Genomic DNA, 19,819 nt, shown 5'->3' with positions numbered 1-19,819 from the left:
TCTCAAACGTAAATAATAAATAACTAAAAATAAATCAATTTAGCTCAAAGATATACGAAAAATTAATTGGATTTTATGATTAATGTCTATGGAAACTTTTTTGACTTTCATATACTTACAAGATGAGAAGTTATAAGAAAAAAGCATATGGAGCTTATAGTAAAGGATTTCAAATATAAAGTAGATAAAACAATACCAAAAGTGAATTATAAAGAAAATCAAAAAAATTCTATTGTATATGTATAACGAAATAATTGAAAGTGAGAAATGAGCATAAAAACCGAGTCATATATCCTTTTATATCTCTCTAAAAATGAATAGTAATAAACCATGAGAAAAACATATGAGTTGAGGTTGAAGTAAAGGTTATCAAACTAAAAGTAAATAAATAAGTGTAAAAAGTAAACAATTTTATTTTTTTCATAGAAAACGAATAAAAAATCTATAGATTAATTTCAAATAATAAATAAACCTACGTGGGAATCGAACCCACATCCTTTGCTCGTTTACACAATGCTCTTCCAATTGAGCTAGTAGGTTAGTGTGATCAATCAATGTTATTCAAAAGTAAACCAAACGATCTCAAAAGTAAAGCAAACGATCTCAAAGTAAATATATGCCCACATTAGTTAATAATTCAGCCCATATTAGTCAGACCGATACTATGCCTTCCATCTCACTTTTATCATGCTAACATAACAACACGATAAATAATGCTAAAACGTTAATCAAAATATCATTGAAGAAAGTAAATAATAATATAAAATATCATTGTTCGGCGGTGGTTGTGCTTGATTTATCAGTTAACAATCTGTCTTGGTGAATTGGGGAAGCTGGTGTTGTTACAGCAGCTTCAATCGTCTAAAAATTCACTCACAAGTTCTATTTTATGGGAGATGAGTAGTTATACTGGTATGAGTACTTTGTAGTTGGATAAGAATCAACTGTCATGCAAATATGATCCATGCCTCACTTGACTGATTAACTTCTTCAATATCATTTTTGCATAAGGGTAGAGCACTATGCATCATATGTCAAAAGTAGATAAAAAATAATAAAAAGTAAATAAAAAAATCTCAAATGTGGAGTAAATTAAAAAAAATTATTTAATAAATAACCTATGTGGGAATCGAACCTACATTTTTTGTGCAATTGCACAATGCTCTACCGATTGAGCTAGTAGGCTATTATATAGTAAGAATGTCAGTAAACGCAATTGATCATTTTTGATAAAGTAAATAAAAATTACTTAAAGTAAACACAAATATCTCAAAAGTAAATTAAAATCTTAAAGTAAACAAAAACATCTTACTAAACTTAAACCAAATTTAAAAAATTGAAACTTGGATTACTTGAATTATTGAAGAAAATTAATTAGTTCTACACACACTCTCTCTAATTAAGCTAGTGGTTGTGCTACTGTTGTGCATGTTGTCTCTGCTATTGCATTACCAAGGCCTTACTACCAAAGCCTTGGGGACCTTTTGCTTAGCAGCTACTGTAGTTGCTACTATGCTATACCTATGTTGTTGCTGTGGGCTGCTTATTATGGAGCAAGCCATGGCAGGGCAGCAGCTGTAGCTATAGACCATGTTAGGGTAGCAGCTGCAGCAGCAACCTTGGCAGGGCCTGTACATGAAAGGAATGGTTTCCTTCCAATAAGTGTATTATTCCGATAGAGGGTTTAGAATTATTAGAAAGCTAATTATTCAGTGAGGTCAAGTAATTGGAATGTTTAGCTGGAGGCCGCTTCCGATCAGTAATATTAATGTATAATTAATATTACAGCTTAATCATGACTGAACCCTTCAGGTCACCCATGCGTGCTAGTGTGCTGGGCCTCGCACTCAGGCGCAAGCATAGCAGCAACTAGGCTGCGCCTAGGACGAGCATCGCATCAGCAACAGTAGTGTGCTATGTGTGCGAGTGCTGTGGGTTGTGCGTGCTTGCGTGCTGTGCAGCGCCTAGCATAAGCAACGCAGCAGCAGCCCGCATGGCGTGCGTTGCCTTGCTGTGCGTAGGCATATGCGGGCTAGCTGGCAAGCCCAGCCATGGTGCTAGGCGCCAGCGAGGTAGCATTGGCAGCCAAGGCATGCTGCCAACCAGCTCATGCGTGTGCCAGCTCATGCATGTGGGGAGACCGGTTTTGGTAGGTTGCTTAAGGAGAAAGGGGAGGATGGTCCCCCTCCCCCCCTTATGGTCCTCACCTAACCCCATGCTCACCTGATAAGCGCACTTTAGGGCGCACTTTAGAGCATATAATAGGATGATTTTGGACGTATTTAGGACCGTTTTGGTCATTTATTGCCTTGTTATGCTTATATCCCTTGTATTACGTGCTTCACGGGTTTCGGGTTGTTTTTGATGTGTTTTCAAGTATAATTGACCGAGTTTAGTCGGATCCCAAGCCATTGGTGCGTAGTCGAGCTAACCTTGGTCGTAGTTCGAGAAGCTAAGGACTTTCAAGAAGCTTGCATGAACTGCACAGCATAGGCAGCACGGCCGTGCTACTCTAGGCACGCCCCTGCTAGGCAGTTCCAAGCAGCCCCAACAATTTTGACCAGGCAACACGGTCGTGCAGAGATGAAGCATGGCCGTGCCAGATTAAGCACGGCCGTGTCAGCCAGTTTCCATGCCCGTGCCAGTGCCAAATTCAGCACGGTCGTGCCAAAATTGAAGATATTGCGGTTTTGCTACTGACAAGCTAGCACGGCCGTGCCAATTTTTAGCACGACCGTGCTGATTCAAGAAAGGTCGCGCATTCAACTTTCCGGATTAGAGATCATATAAAAGGCCCAATTATAAGGGTTGATTAGAGACAGTTTTGGAGATAGATTAGAGACGTATTTTTCAGAGAGAATTTGTAGAGAGGTAGAGAGCACTTCCGTAGTTGAGATTCCATATATTTGATCTAGTTAATCATAGTTTTCCGGATTGATTCGAAGCAAGATTCGTTGGGATTCTTTGTATTATTCATTGACATCGGATATCAAAGTTCCAAACTTTGTCATTGATTCGCATCAATACAATTGGTATTATTCATTCTTGTTTATTAATCAAGCTTTATTATTCCTTAATCAGAATTCATGTTTAGATCTATTATGCTTTTGGAATTGATTATTGCTTTGATTATGAATATGTGTGAGTAGTCTCCTAGCTAGGGTTTCGGGATGAAACCCGGCCTAGGTAATCTATGTAATTGAGGGTTGAATTTGATAAACGGATTGTGATTAAATTGATTATATGCGATTGCATGTTAATTCATTATAATAGGAGTAGCTAACCTAGAATCTTGAATTTGATTGCATGATATTCTTGATTTGAACAAGAGATTGTGAATTGAGTATTTCATTGTTGAATGTGGTTTGATTATGTATCGAGTAATGTTAAGTGCATGAGAAATCCAAGCTTAGTATTGCCCGTTGTCTTCCTACCACATGATATTGATCAGACATATGGTCTTTCCATATCCCGTTTGTCTCTGTGATTCCTTATTGCTTAATTACCAATGGTTAGGCGGATTCCCGTTCTCCCTAGTGTCTTAGTTTATTGATTATTTCATCTTATTAGTAGTATTTTAGAACACCATCTTCCATTGATTTCGAACTAGCTTAGGTTTTAGGATTGATTAGCAGTTACTCCCGTTCTTCGTGGACCGAACCTTTATTTGCCATTATACTGGTTATAGGGTGTTCGTATAAGTATTGCTTGATTAAGAGTTAGATTGTAGCGACCGATTTAACGCTTGTCATCACCTCTTGACACTTGGCGTTTGTTGATTCACTTGCATTTCAATTTGATTTTTTAATTAAAATAAATTGAATAAAGTGCATTTTACCAACTCTCCCACATTGATGTGAGATTGGAATTCAAGAGCTTCCTTCCCTATAAATACCAATCATTTGGGATTGGGAAGGGACACTTGAGTTGTGAATTTTTAAGGAATCTCCAAGAAGAGAATACCTTAATTCTAATACTCTATGTTTTCTTGGTCTAGCCCCGACTAAGCTTTGGGGTAGGGACCGTTCGGGTTGGGTCTCGAGGGTGAGAGCCGTTGGAGGCTTGCGCATTTGCAGAGCAACGCTTTCAAGTTCGAGCTCTTAGAAAAAGCGGAGCACGCATCAAGGGTAAGATCGTTTTTTCTTCTTTTTTCTCTCCTTGTTAATTAATTATGTGATAGTTAATTAATTAATATACAAGTTTAGGTACTTTAATTTGTGTGCGGATTTTGGGGGGGTTTTATTCCGCGTAATGTTGGACACTACGAAACCCAACATTACAGCAGCGACAGCCTTGTATTGGCAGAGCAGCAGCTACAAGCTTGGTAGGGCCTCTGGGGCAGCAGTTGCAGCCTTGGCAGGGCCTGTAGGGCAGCAGCTGTAGCCTTGGCAGGGCTTGCGTGGCAGGGCAACAATAGTCAACCCGATCATTCTGCTACCCTAATCTGAAATGCCTAATAGTTGCACGCACACATACACATAAACACACACACACACACACACCAAAGTGCATACATACACATACTAAAAAAACGAACATGTAACTCCGGGGGCAATGACCCGTGGAGTAGATAAATCACAGCATCCATTACAGAACCTTCCTCTAAGCTCCTAACTTGATCTTCCAACTTCTGCACCAACTTCTCTATATCCTCCTTGCCTGTCATAAAGATCAATATATATTAAACACTCGAAGTATAAAAATTACTCAAAAGTAAATAAAAAAAACCTAAAAAGTAAAACAAAAATCTATAACCAATTAAACGGCATAAATGTCTCAAGATTCAATGGGTAGCAACAAAAATAGCCAATAACAACATTACACCTGTTTCGGGGTTTTCTGTGTCCCTCGGGAGAGTTGTTCCTCAGGAGAGTTATAATTCCAAGACTGGATTCCGGGCGCCTGTACCTGCAAAATAACGGAGTCTCCGGTTGGGTGGAGTTCTGCCTCCGACGATCAAGTTAGAACGTGTTCGGAAGTTAAAAGATGCAAAATGTAAAGTGGGATCAGGTTTCTCTATGGAGAAAAATGATCATACGGTTATCACAGACAGCCTCAGTATCCGAGTGTTTCACTCTCGTGTGAAATTAATTCTGCAATTAATGCTCTATCTGATTAATTAATTAGATAACCCTTGTTGAATCATTAATGCGTGTGTTTCCTAAGAGGAAGCATCTCCCTTTCATAGGGTTTGGAAATACGTGCCCATCCTAGGTTACAGAAAACCTAGGACTGTTGGGCTGCCTAGGGATTTGGGCCTTGAAGGCCGCCAAGCCCACACTGAATATCTGTCTGCCATGTGTTGAGCCTCGATAGGTCCACTTTGGGCTCTCCTTAGGGTGAAACATGACGGACTCTGATTGGTCCACGTGGCGGGGTTAAAATACCCTAATCTTTTGCCCCTCACAGGGGTGACGTGGCTTGCCACGTGGCGCCTGTGACATGTGTCACACGCGGATAGGTGAACGATTTTTTACCGTTTTACCTTCTACAACATCTTACGGGGGTGCCCCCTGGAATTCTTACCCCCCTATATAAGGGTCATGCCCTCCATCATTTTCGCATATTCTCAAAACTTTTTGGACATAGAATCTTGGACTTTTAGGAAAGAACTTGTCTTTTTTTTATGAAAAAAGCAACTGCCGCCTGCACCTGACCGCTTGTTTCTGCAGCCGTCCAAGACTTTTCCCAAGAACCAACAGTACCTTCAAACCAAAGGTAACCGTCTGCTTTTCTCTCATATTTTAACTTTGTTTCTTTTCTTTTTGAAAATGGTTTCCCAAAAGCACACGACACGGCCTAGGTTAGTGATCAGCCGGTCACCAGGGACAGCTGAATCTAGAACTAAGAGTGCCGACTGCCCCTTGCTAGACCACCCTTTGCGAACTTCCCTGAGTCCGACTGTCTCTGTGTCTGTGCAGGATACCATGGCCAGAATTAAACAAACATCCAGGCAGCAGAACCCAGACGACTCCTTTAGGGCGCCTGTTAGTGAAATCTCTAATCTACCGCCTGGCACCCCAAGTACCCCCAATGATTCTATTTTGCAAGAATTAGAGGAGGAGTTTGAGAGTGATGCCTCTGGCTCTATTTGACATGCCCTCAGGCGGACGCTAGGTCCGACGGCTCAGACAGTGAATCCGAGCCAAGTACTTCTAGCAGAGTCTTTGATGACTGTGACGAAAGCGCTCTTGACTGGAGACAGCGAGAGAGTCCCTTTCAGTAGAAAAGGGCGAGGACTATGCCGAGTCGTTTGCTACCCGCCGAGAGCAGTTTGCTGCTTATTATCATCATGTTCCCGCGGGTAGGCAGAAAACAATGGCTGACAAGGTGGGGAGCTTCCGGGCCAAACATGTCATGGGACATGATTCATTTTATGCATGCCGAATGCCAAGGATACCGTAGTCTGGCCAGCATTGTCAAGCTATGGGGACGAGTTCTTTGGCTTCTATGAAGCAGCCATCCAAGCCGGCCTTAAATTCCCCCTCCATCCGGCCGTGGAGAGAATTCTTGATGGATACCAGCTGGGTATCTAGCAAATAGCCCCAAACTCTTGGGTAAATATTCTGGGATTTGATAGGACCTGCGAGATGTTAGAGGTAGATCCAAGCTTTGAGGCGTTCGCCCACATGTATTACCTAAGCCGAACGCCAAAAGCAAGCGGGTCCGGTCGGTACACTTTATCTAGCCACAAAAGCTATATGATGACAATTGGGAAGGAAAACAAATGGAAGGACTAGAGAAGCAAGTTCTACATTGTTTCTTCCCAATATAAAGATAAAGAACCAAAAATACAATCGATGGACCGGAACCCCCCTCTGCTCTCAGGCGGAACTGAATTGCCGCTTGTTCCTAGAAAGGCCAAAGAGCAGATCTTGTACAAGGGTCTTTTCAAGTTGACCATTCGGTCAAATGAGGAGACTTGGGTGAAAGAGGTCATTCCCCAAAGTTATATTCCCCGCTATGATTGGCTATCTGATGGGGATTATCTGGCCGCCTGCGGTCTGAGTGTAAAGAGGCCGAGAGGTAGACAACCAAATGTGTTTAGATTTTTAGTAAGACTTGATTGTGTTGTTCAGCTTACTTAACCATTTAAATCTTCTCATGCAGACAAAGCAATGGAAAAGCTCTCATCCACAAAGAAGTCGGTTGCCTACTACTGCTCGCTTTTGGGTAAGTGGAAAGGTGAGGAGCCGGATACCGCAAATATGCCCAAGGTGAGCCATACACTTTTAATTTGGCTAAGTCTGATTTATTTTTCCCGCCTACTTCTTACTCATTTTGGTTTATGTGTAGGGCGGTTCCTCCAAACCCTCTCCTTCTTCTCAGCCAGACCCGAAGCTTCAAAATCAGACGGCTGGCGATGTGGGGACTCCTGGAAGGTCCAAGAAATATGTGGCCCATAAGTCAGGAAGGACCCATCCGCCAACTGGGGAAAGTATCCAGCTGGCCTTGAGAGTAGCAGGCCCCCACGGGAGAAGGCGGCTTTCGAAGGTATTACAAGCCTTAATCCCTTGCCCTACCTTGTAGGGTCAAGTTCAATCAACAGTTGACCAGTACTTCTGAAAGTAGCCGGTCTATAGGCCGAATTTACACCAACTATTTACAAAGTGTTGAATGTGTAGATGTCCCTCAAAGGCCGAATCATCAACAGCTAGCAAAGACCATGCTGAGGGCCATCTCCCTCGAGGACAGGGAGTCTGTTAGAGGAGTCGGCACCCTCAATATTGATTCCATTCTTGCTCTCCTTGCTGAGGTACTTTAACTTGTTATTTTTACTTTTTTGTGGAACTCTTTGAGCCGCTTGGTACTGATGTTTTCCTTCTTTGCAGGATGCAGTCTATACTACGAGTAAACGGTCTTAGAAAACTGCTCAGCGAGAAGACCAAAGAGGTAAAAGCTGCGAATGCTCGCTCCGCCTCTTCTCTAGATATGGCCATGTTTCAGATTGCTCAAAATGAATTATTGACTACTTACATCCTATATTCTCAGGCGGCCGCTAATCTGCAGGTCAAGGCGGATTTGGACGCAGCAAAGAGGCGGTTTTGGACGCAGCGAAGAGGAGGATCTCCGAGCTAGAGAAGGAAGTTAAGGACCTCAAGGCTAAGCTCGAGCCCCTTAAAGAGGCGGACACTGAAGCAGCCGGACTCTGCACCCGGGTGGAGAAACTCAAGGCAAGGCTGCAAAACCAGGAAGTCCAACTCGCCGAGAAGTATACTTCAAGGGTTGAGGAGGAGAAGGAGGCCCTGGTTAAACAGATGGTGGAGGACTGTGATGTCATCATGGAGATGACTTTGGGGGCTCTTTTCCCGGATGCTAGTTATGACGGCTGGAAGAATCAGTTTGTCGCCTCCTCCAAAGAATACAATGATAAACTCTTGATGCAAGCTTAAGAGGAAGAAGAGGAGGAGGAGTCGTCTGATTCAGCCGAGGGATCATCGGGGGGGTCCGATCAGGAGGAGGAGCATGATGGTGAAAAAGACCGGGAGCCGACTAGGGAGGATAAGGATGCGGCAGCCGATACTGAGAAGCCCCCTCCTAAAGCTTAAGCCTTGTGTTATTTTGCGGCATGATAGCCATGTATTACTTTCTCAGCCTGCGTGTCGTGTGTTTTCTTTGTATCTTTACTGACTAAGGGGTCGGGTTATTTGACACTTCTTGCCGGTAGTACCGGTTAACTCATTTTAGTCAGCCATAAGGTCGGCTAAGTTTATTTATGAATCATTTGGCCATTAGGCTGGCTCTGCCATTTTACACTTGTTTTGAATTTTTTAATTTGCATAGATTTAAGCTAAGTATAACTTGCTTTTTACTATGAAATTTTTCAATTTTTTCACTATACCAGCTATTCTTGCTCCTGGGCTACTGTGCACTTTGTCTTCAAAGGTAAATTGATTGACTTGGAATTTTTGATACTTTAAATAGTATGACTGATTTCCAAGTCAATCAATCACTATGGTGATTGCCCCAAACCAGGCGGATAGTCGGCCATTGCACAGGCGGGTAAGCATTCAATATTATCCGACCATTGGCCTCATTATAGTTCTAAGACGAACCACGCTTAGTTGCTAAGTTTTTTGACTTAGCTTATTTTGTTATTTGTACATTGGCCGTTTGTATTATACTTGGGCAATAACAGGCGTCAAACGGGATATCCAACCAAGATAGCGGCCCCTTGTTATATTCCAGGCGGTGGTTTTTAGTTATCTTGGTTTCGTTAACCTAAGTGGGAATAATGGCCGAATACCGGCTAGTGTCAATGAGACACGCGGTTTTGTTCGTACCGTTTAGGTTCCATTTTCGGTTGTCCAGGTCAAACAACTGTGAGTTAGCCCTTATTAGGTTAATCAGTCTTTGTCGCTTGTTTTTGGGTTTATAGAGCAATGTGCCACCCAAATAAGAGATGCTCTCTGCGACAGATTCACCCGAATGAGCGTCGCCGGACACCTACTCATGTTGGAGCAGACGGATTTGAGTTTGATTCAAGAAGCAGACGGTCAGTGGCCGTATCTAGTTGCTTTTAAAAGTTTAGATGCTAAGTTTTGGACTTAGCTTATTTTTTTCAATTAGCTGCTAAGTATTGGACTTAGCTTATATCTTCAAATTTAGTCGTCTCTATTGCCTTTAAGCAATAGCAGGCGGTATCTAACCAAGAGAGCAACTGGTTACCGCTTGTATTAAAACAGTCGACAGTTATCCTAGTCTCATTTGATCGAGTCAAATGGCTGCGAGCTTATCTTTATCCAGACAATCTTCTGGGCCATTTATTTTTAACTTTATAAAGCAATGTGCCACCCAAATGGGATATTTTCTCAGTGACGAATTCACCCAGATGGGTGTCGCCTGACGTCTACTCATGTTTGAGCAGACGGATTTTATTTTCTTATTCTTATTATTATTATGTTATCCGGCCATTGGCCTCATTTAGATCATCCGGCCATTGGCCTCATTAATAGTTGCTAAGTGTTGAACTTAGCTTATATCTACTCATGTTAGAGTAGACGATAAAGTTTAATAAGGTCGTCTGCACATTGCACAGACGGCACTCCCATTGGGAGGATGTATAAAAGTAAATAAATAGTATTGAAAACAAACAACAACTTTTTATTGATGTCGATTTACAAAAATTTTACAAGTCTCAGAAGTAGTAATTTTTCAAGTTGTCTACGTTCCAAGTTCTAGCTAGCAGCCTGCCGTCTGGTGTTTCCAGGCGGTAGTTGCTACCTCTTACTTCTTCATAGATCCGATAGGGGCCTTCCCAATTGGGAGTCAACTTTCCCTGTTCATTGGCTCTACCGGTTGCCTCCATTTTTCGTAACACAAAGTCCCCTACTATCAAGGGCCGCTTGTGTACTCTTTTGTTGTAGGCTCGTGTCATTCTCAGACGGTAAATCTCATGACGCAAGTCACAATTGCCTCTGCGTTCTGGGAGTGAGTCCAATGCTAGGCGCATGGCCTCCCAGTTAGCCTCTTCGTCATAAAGCATGACTCGAAAAGTTGGCTCATAGTGCTCAATTGGCAAGATAGCCTCAGCACCATAAACCATAAGGAATGGGGTTTCACCGATCGCACCTTTTTTAGTTGTTCTGATTCCCCATAGGACATGCGTCAACTCTTCCGCCCATAGACTGCCAGCTCTTTCAACTTTCTTTTCAATGCCATCTGAGATTAAATTGTTGAAGGCTTCAACCTGGCCGTTTGCTTGGGGACGTCGACTGATGCAAAGCAATGAGAGATCCCTTGGTCTCCCAACCAATTCTTGAGAGCATGCATCTCAAACTGAGGACCATTGTCAAAGACCATAGACATAGGTACCCCAAACCGGGTGATAACATTTTTCCAAATGAAGGAGATAACATCTTTTGTCTTGATTCCTTTTACCGCCTCTGCTTCTACCCATTTGGTGAAGTAGTCAACAGCAACCAAACCTCCGTCCGCCTGTAGCAGGCGTATACGGACCCAGAATGTCCATGCCCCATTTGGCGAATTGTACTGGGTTGTGAATGGCCGTCAGATCAATAGCCGGACGGTGTATGAGTTTGCCAAATCTATGACACTTATCACATTTCTTCACCATTTCCATGGCGTCTGCTTCAAGGGTGGGCCAAAAGTAGTCTTGCCGCTGGGCCCTCTTTGCTAGGGACCTTCCGCCTATGAAGGAGGCAAAAAAACCCGAATACAGGTCCTCTAAAACCTATCACCCCCTTTCTGGGGTGATGCATTTCAATAAATGTTGTAAATAACCCTTCTTGAAATGTTCTCCATCTTGAATTTCAAAATTAGCCGCATGTTTTTTCATTGCAACCATCTCTTGGTAAGTATCCGGCAAAGTGTCGTCTGTCAGGTAAGCCCAGATGTCATCCATCCAAATTAAGCTTCGGTCCAGTACTCCAATGGGATCTTCTTCAATACTTCTTTTTTCCATAACTTCCCAAAAGACTAACCTAGGTGTATCACAGAGGCGAATGATGCCAGCTTAGAGAGAGCATCCGTGATTATTCTCTGATCTGGGCACCTGACTTAGATGAAATTCTTCAAGTGTCCCAGCCTCTTCCTTGTCCACCTGCAAGTATTTGATCATGGCCGGATGGGTAGCCTCATAGTCACCATGGTATTGGCTAACGATCAATTGTGAATTAGAGCAGGCGTCAATTTTTCTTACCCCGGCCGCCTTATACATGCTGATGTCGGCTAGTAGGGCTTCGTATTCTGCCTCGTTATTTGAGGCCTGGAACTTGAACCGTAGTGTGTATCGTACTAGTCTCCTTTAAGGGACTGACATATGACGCCTACACCACAACCGTTCATAATAGAGCTCCCGTCCACATATACTTTCCAAACTTGATCAAGGTTCTCCGGCTCAGCCGACCTTGTCATTTCGACAATGAAGTTAGCAAATTCCTGTCCCTTCACTGCCTTCCTTGGTTGGAAACAGATTTTCAAGGCTTTGAATTTCAATAGCCCATTTGATCATTCGGCCTGATGATTACATGGTTGTCATTGGCCGCTTGATCGGTTGGTTTGTGTAGACAACAATCGGATGTGTCAAGAAGTAAGGTTTTAACTTCTTGACTACCATGAAAAGAGAAAGGCCAAAATTTTCAACCATGGGGTACCGTAGTTCAGCATTTTGCAGAACATGGCTAATGAAATAGACAAGGAGCTGGGTGCATTCTCTTTCAGCAAGGAGAACAGCACTGAGCGCATGATCTGAGATGGCTAAGTACATGTACAGCACTTCCTTTGGCAAAGGGCTAACAAGCCTTGGCAAAGAGTGCAAGTGTTCTTTCAATTTTTGAAAGGTCGCCTCAAAATCCGCCCCCCATTCAAACATAGTCTTCTTTTTTATAGCTTGGAAGAAATAAAGGCACTTGTCGCCAGCCCGGCTGAGGAATCTCCCCAATGCCGCCAAACAACTTGTTAATTTTTAAACTTCTTTGATAGTGCGGGGTGACTTCATGTCAATGACCACCTGTATCTTCTCTGGGTTGGCCTCTATCCCCCTTTGATCAATCAGAAATCCGAAAAACTACCCTAACTCAACACCAAAGACATACTTCTTGGGATTGAGCATGACCTTATGCCGCCTGAGTGTGGCGAATGTTTCTCGGAGGTCAGCAAGGTGATCCGTCTGTAGCTTGGATTTAACTATCATATCATCATTGTATGTCTCTACATTCCTCCCAATTTGATTATTGAAGATTGTATTAATCATTCGTTAGAAAGTAGCAGGCGCATTTTTCAAACAAAAAGGCATCACGGTATAGCAGAATAACCCCTGATTAGTGACGAATGTCGTCTACTCTTATTTTTCTTCCACAAGGGTATCTGATGGAAGCCTGAGTAAGCGTCCATGAAGCTCATCAAGGCATGGCCGGCTGTAGAGTTGACCAAACTGTCAATCTTTGGAAGAGGATAACTATCCTTTGGACATGCCTTGTTCAAGTCTATGTAATCAACACACATGCGCCTGGTACCATTCGGCTTCTTGACATGCACAACATTAGCAACCCAATCTGGGAAGTAACATTGCCGAATGAACCCAACGTCTAACAGCTTTTTTAATTCGGCGGCTGCCGCCTGACTACTCTCCTCGCCATGGTTCCTTTTCTTTTGCCTAACCGGCTTCTTTTTGGGATCCACAGCAAGTTTGTGAACAGCAAGATCCGGACTTATGCTTGGCATCTCTTCCATTTCAAAGGCAAAGATGTCTTTGAATTCTTTTATTAGATTGTGCAAGTATACACCCAAGTTTGCAAAAGCAGCCGTCCCAACCTTAACAGTTCGCTTTGGACGTGTGTCGTCCAGAGCAATATCAATGTGTTGACCAGCCGGCTGGGGACGGAGTTCATCTGACCATTCCCCGGTCAGTGATTGATGTTGTCTTTCTTTTTTGATGCCCACCAAATGGTCGGCCTTTCTCTTCTTGCCGGCTGCTAATGGAGCAGGCGCAACATCCTTGACTTCGCCAAGGTCTATTGGTTCGTCACCCTGGCCGGATGCGGCCACCGTGGGCTTGACGTCTAAGAGGTAGCACTCTCTAGCCGTCTTCTGATCTCCGCTTAGGGAGCCAACAGACCCATCATCCTTCTCAAAATTAAGGAGCATAAGGGATAGAATAATAACAGCCTTAGATTCATTCAGAGTGGGATTCAATCAGCTCTTCAACGATCAAGAACCGGACTACCATGTGGCGTCCCTCACCCTTCTCCCCTAGCTGGATGGGTAGGTTAATCCGGCCTACCGGATGCACAACTCCACCCCCAAAACCAACTAAGGGGTGAGATACCTGGTGCATGCTGCCAGGTTTGTACTTTAGCTATGCTAAGTACTTGTGGCTGATGAGATCAGATGAACTTCCAGTCTCAATGAGGATCCGGCCTACCTTTTAATTGGCCACTTTGCATTCAATGACTATGGGGTCATCATGGGGTCGCCTGACCTTGCCCCTGTCTTTTTCAGTGATGACAAATTCAGGCAAGGTGTCCTTAGACGCCTGCCCCTCCTCAACTGAGCTGACATCTAGCCGCATGATATAGTCCTTGGTTCCCCAGATGGTTGGGCCTCCTCCAGCAAAGCCACCTGCTATTGTATAGATAGGTTCTTCATCAGTGTCCTAACTATTAGCAGGTTGGGACTTCTTTTTGGACGATTGCCCATGGTTGGTTTGGTAACCTTAGACCTCAGAATATATGACTTTAGCACCCCTTTATCAGCTAGACGATCCAACGACCGTTTGAGACTATAGTAGTAGTTGGTGTCATGGCCAATGTCCTCATGGAAGTGACAATATACTTGTTTTTGTTCCGGTTTTTGGCGGAACCTTTAATGGCAGACGGTTCTCAATGGTCACCCGGTCTTTGATATCCATGAGGATGGAGTAACAGTCCTTGTTAAACTCGTATTTTGGGATGTACGGTTTAGATTCCTTCTTTTTCTTCTAGACCGGCTGCTCAGAGTCGTCTGCCGCCCAGATCTCATTTCTCTTTTTATTTTCTTCTTTTTTAGCCAGATGTGATTGCCGACTTTCTTTTTTGTCAGACTTCTTGGAGTCTGACTGCTTAGTGATGTTACAGAGTTCGGTCGCCTGTATATAGGCGTCCACCTCCATTAGAGCTTCTTGGAGGGTAGCAACCCTCTTTCTGACGAGGTCGAATTTAAAGGTCGACCCGTCTTTCAGACCTTTGAAGAAGTCTGTATAGGCCACTTCATCAGAAAACCCATGAACTTGAATTCTCATCAGATTGAACAGCCTGATATATGATTGCAGTCCTTCTCTATCTCCCTGTCGAATTGCACCCAAGTCAAGACTTGTTTTCTTAGCAGGGGATGTTCACAGAGAAGTTAGAAGCAAACAAGTACGCAAGCGTCTTAAAGTTGTTGATGCATCCGACTGGCAGGTTGCTAAACCATCGTTGGGCGACGCCCTTCAATGTGGACGGGAAGCATCGACACCATGCGGCATCATCCAACCCCTGTAAATACATAAGATTGGTGTAAGCCATGAGGTGATCTTCTGGGTTGGTGGTACCATCATAGGTACCTACCAGAACATTTTTAACCTTGGCCGACTGTGCAGCCCCGATTATTTCCTTTGAGAACGCAGAAGGTTGTTCCCCAAGTTTTAGCAGACAGAGCTGCCATTCCAAAGGTTGGACGTTTTATACCGCCTGCCCACCAAAGAGGGTCGGCTGCATGTATGGTTGTCCATATGGCATGTATGGCGGCTAAGGCACATACGGAGCCGAATGGATTATCTGAGGGCCAGAGTGGACGGACAGGCCGCCTAAATGACCCTCTCGGTTTGATTGTGAATACCTCATTGAGGTATTTTGAAAGCTATTTGGGTAAGTCGACATTGAAGCCGACATAGACAGTTGTTGACTTTTGTTCTGCTGAATCAGCATCCGAGCATCAGAATATGTCTTTTTTGAACCATCCGCCTCAACATGCCGGATGGCCTTCCTTTTCCCTGTCTCGGGGAATCGGATCTTGGACAGATCAATCAAGGGCTGGTTCCCCTCTTTTTTTTTTAGGATGTGGAGTAGGGACACGGTCCTTGACTGGTTTATTCTTCTCTGAAAGAGAAGGTTTCCTGGCCGACTGCCCCTGTTGGGGCCAGCCGTCCTTTTCCCCTTTGAAACTAGTCATGAATTTCATGAGTTCGTCTCTAGTAACTAGGGCTGCGCCTTCTGCCGCCTAGGGTTGTCCAGACGGGTGTTCAGTTGGCTCACATGGACCAACTTGATCATTGCCCCGTTCTTTTATTTCTAAGGGGCGGGTGTGCCTAGTTCTGAGTGAACCGTCGGCAACTACATAGGTGTCAACGTCAAAGTCGTCACCACTGTCCTGGTCTGAGTAGACCTGGACTTCGGCCGAAGGCCGCGTCTCAGTAGGAGGCGGTACAGACTCATGTGAAGCCATCTTAGAAGTACTCTCCCCACAAACGGCGCCAAATTTTTCGAGGTTTTCTGTGTCCCTCGGGAGAGTTATAATTCCAAGACTGGATTCCGGATGTCTGTACCTACAAAACAACGAAGACTCGAGTTAGGTGGAGTTCCGTCTACGACGATCAAGTTAAAACGTGTTCTGAAGTTAAAAGATGCGGAATGTAAAGTGGGTTCAGGTTTCTCTATGGAGAGAAATGATCATCCGACTATCACAGACAGCCTCAGCATTCGAGTGTTTCACTCTCGTGTGTAATTAATTCTGCAATTAATGCCCTATTTGATTAATTAATCAGATATCCCTTGTTAAATCATTAACGCGTGTGTTTCCTAAGAGGAAACATCTCCCTTTTATAGGGTCTGGAAATACGTGCTCATCCTAGGTTACAGAAAACCTAGGACTGACGGGCTGCCTAGGGATTGGGCCTTGAAGGCCGCCAAGCCCTCACTGAATATCTGTCTGCCACGTGTCGAGCCCTGGTAGGTCCACTTTGGACTCTCCTTAGGGTGACACGTGACGGACTCTGATTGGTCCACGTGGCGGGGTAAAAATACACTAATCAACACCAATAATAAACTGCGCTCATGACTCCTATTATGGTACTCTAATAACGTAAGAAGGTTAAATTGTGAGTAGGCTAACAAAATCACAGCAACATGCTACTAATTTAGAGAAATCCAACAAAAAAAAAAAAAAAAAAAAAAAGCAAAACTCTAATTCAAATAGATAAAATTAAGACCTAGTTTTCGAAATACAAGACAAGCAGTAATACAAAGTACATCAATCAAATTCACAATTACTGAAACAAAAAAATGTGAAAACCCTAGTTTTCGCAATCGAAATCACGTAATATAAATTGAAATTCAAATTAATAAACCAAACTCAACAATGATAATCAAAATCAAATTAACTCTTTCATAATAACCAACAAAAAGGATCCAAGAAACGAATTTCTTAAGGTTAAATAGGAAAAAAATCGCAAAAAACGCTAATTTCGAATTCCAATTAATCGAAATTTAAAAACGCAATAACTAATCAAATCAAAAAGAAAAAAAAAATTCAAATAACTTGTTCAAAATCACAGGCGACGAAGATTGAAGAAAAAATACAAAGAATTTCATAATCGAAGAACAATGGCTAAATTGCACCAGAGAGAATTCGAAGGTAGAGAGGGAAAATGCAGAAGAAGAGAGAGAGAGAAAATGAAGCGGCCCTTGGAAAAACAAGGGAGGTCATTCAACTGCTGAAATTACGAAAATACCCTTAATGAAATTGAAAAAGGCGGGTGAAGCATGAGCCGTTGGATTGAGAGCGATCAACGGTCACGATGAGTTCCTAGTTCCTATTATAGGACTTGGTTCTCACATGATCTTGATTATATATATAATATATATAGGACCAAGTTATAATGAGAAATAGCCGAATAATAGGAACTAGGAACTCATCACAACCGTATAATTATAAAAGAATGGGCGGATCAGATCATTTTACTTTTTAGAGTTTCTTATCACGCGATTTTCTCACACTCTATAGTACATTCTCTCTGCTCTAATCAATCAATATCCTCCATTGAAGCTAGTACTCCAATTTCTCTATTCAAGCAGATGTCGAGCTTTCTCTACTCCATTGAAGCAGCTTCTAAGGTAAGATTTTTTTTTTTCTCTTATTCAAATCAACGAATTACAATTTTACATGTCGATCTATATTTCATCGATAATTTTTTTGTAAGTATCGTCACTTTAGGGTTCTTGATAGTGAAATTCAAACTTTTATTTATAACTTCTGACCGAGATTATGAATGAATATAGTGATTGATCTTGTTGTTAGAATTGAAGGTGTTTGAAATTGAAATTTTACACGAAATCAAGTAATGTTTTCTGAATTTTTCTATAGTTGTGTTGTTTTTTGTTTTTCGGTGATGTTTTTGTTATATATTAATTTTAGTACAAGAGAAGGTTCTTATTTTGTTACTTTGCATGTCAGTTGTTTGATGAAAGTCCTATGAGAAATTTACATACATGCTTGTTGATGGTGGTCAAAAGTAGATATAAACCAAGTAAAAGTAAACCAATTACATTTTAAAGTATTGTTTCATGTTAAAAGTTGCTGCAGGTTTTTATACCATTGATGAATTTATATTGATTTGATTTCATTAGTTTGATAGCAGAATGTAATCGTCAAGTTCCTTCTCTTGTCAAGTGGGTTAGAGTTGTTTGATAGTATCACTAATGTTTCCTTATTAAAATTTCGATACTAATTAAATTCAAGGATTATATGTTAGAAGGAAAAAACTAATAAAGCTAATCCAAGAAACATTAATGTCCTTCCTCTACCTGCTAGACTTTTGTTGCTAAGAGAGAATGTTTAAGCTGATATTCATTTCAGAGGGTTGCCTTACTTATCATTCATTATAATTAATTAAATGAAACAATTTGAGGCTTGCTACTTGAATAAACATGAATTTTTGTGATACTTTCAACCTATATGGGGGGGGGGGGGTTAATAAAGTTATCTTATGTTGCCTACATGTGCTCGAATTGCATGATTTGGGTCTGGTATATTTGCCCTTTAGTTACCTTAATGACTTTTGCAATGCTCACTAAATTAGGATAACTTGTGTGACTAATGTACTGATATTTCTACACTTAAGTTTGTAAATTTTCTTGGTTCAGAACATGTGGACAGTAGCAAGAATGAAGTAACAGAAAAAACTCATAAGTAAACCAAAATACCTTAAAAGTAAACCACAATAAATAAATAAAAAAGTATTACATCAAGTGATTACTATTTTTTTTTTTTACTGGATTTTTTCACCACAAGTTGTGCTTAAACCTATTAGCTCAAAAGGTAGAGCACTATGCGGATGCATAGAGATGTAGGTTCAATTCCTATGTAGGTTATCTCTTAAAATAAATATAAATATATAAAAATACCTCAAAAGTAAATCAAAATAACTAAAAAGAAAATCAAATTAACATTAATGTATATAATTAAATTAACTCTAATATATAAAAACACACTAAAATATATGAAAATTTCTCAAAAGTAAATCAAATTAGCTTACAAAAATCAAAGTTCAAAAGCATTATATAGCAACAGTATGTATCGGCTATTCCAAAATACCATTACACAGTATTTCATAGTAAGAAAGAGTAAGAATAACTTGTTACACATGACCTTTTACATCGTACTTTGAAGTCATTCTCTAATATATCTCAAAAGTAAATACTAAATACTAAAAAGTAAATCGAAATATTTTAAAAGTAAATAAAAAAAATCTCAATAGTAGGATCAATAAAAAATAAATTTATCTAATATAGAAACCTACATGGGATTCGACCCCACATTTTTTGTGCATTTGCACAATGCTCTACCAATTGAGCTAGTAAGATAGTGTACATTAAAAATTTGAAGTAAAGAAAAATAGCTTAAAAGTACATAAAAAATTCTCAAATGTAAAAAAAAAACAAAAAAAAAATAAATAAATAAATATTTAAATAAATAAATAAACTTTAAAGTATCCAACCAACACCAATATCTACAAGATACAAGCATTGTAGGTTGAATTGAGCACCAAAATATTGTGCCCTCAAGTGCTTCTTGATTGTGAATATGAGATGGGAAAATAAGTTCCTCCCTTGACAGTGGGATCTTTAACTACAATACATACAAAGTTCCCATGAACTAGTCCAATTCCTATGAATATTCCTCCCTTAACAGTGGGATCATTATTAGCTATAATCATAAAAACATCATGGCTACACAGCCTGGCTTTGCAGGTACAGAACGTTATGTAAGTGTAATACTTTAAACTCCCTCTAGTTGTTTCTTTACCCTCTCTTCCTAAAACACAAAAACAAACAAGGTAATG

Source organism: Chenopodium quinoa, unplaced genomic scaffold (genome assembly GCF_001683475.1).
Source record: "Chenopodium quinoa cultivar QQ74 unplaced genomic scaffold, ASM168347v1, whole genome shotgun sequence".
Classification (NCBI taxonomy): domain Eukaryota; kingdom Viridiplantae; phylum Streptophyta; class Magnoliopsida; order Caryophyllales; family Amaranthaceae; genus Chenopodium; species Chenopodium quinoa.
Note: the sequence above shows the minus strand (reverse complement) of the source record.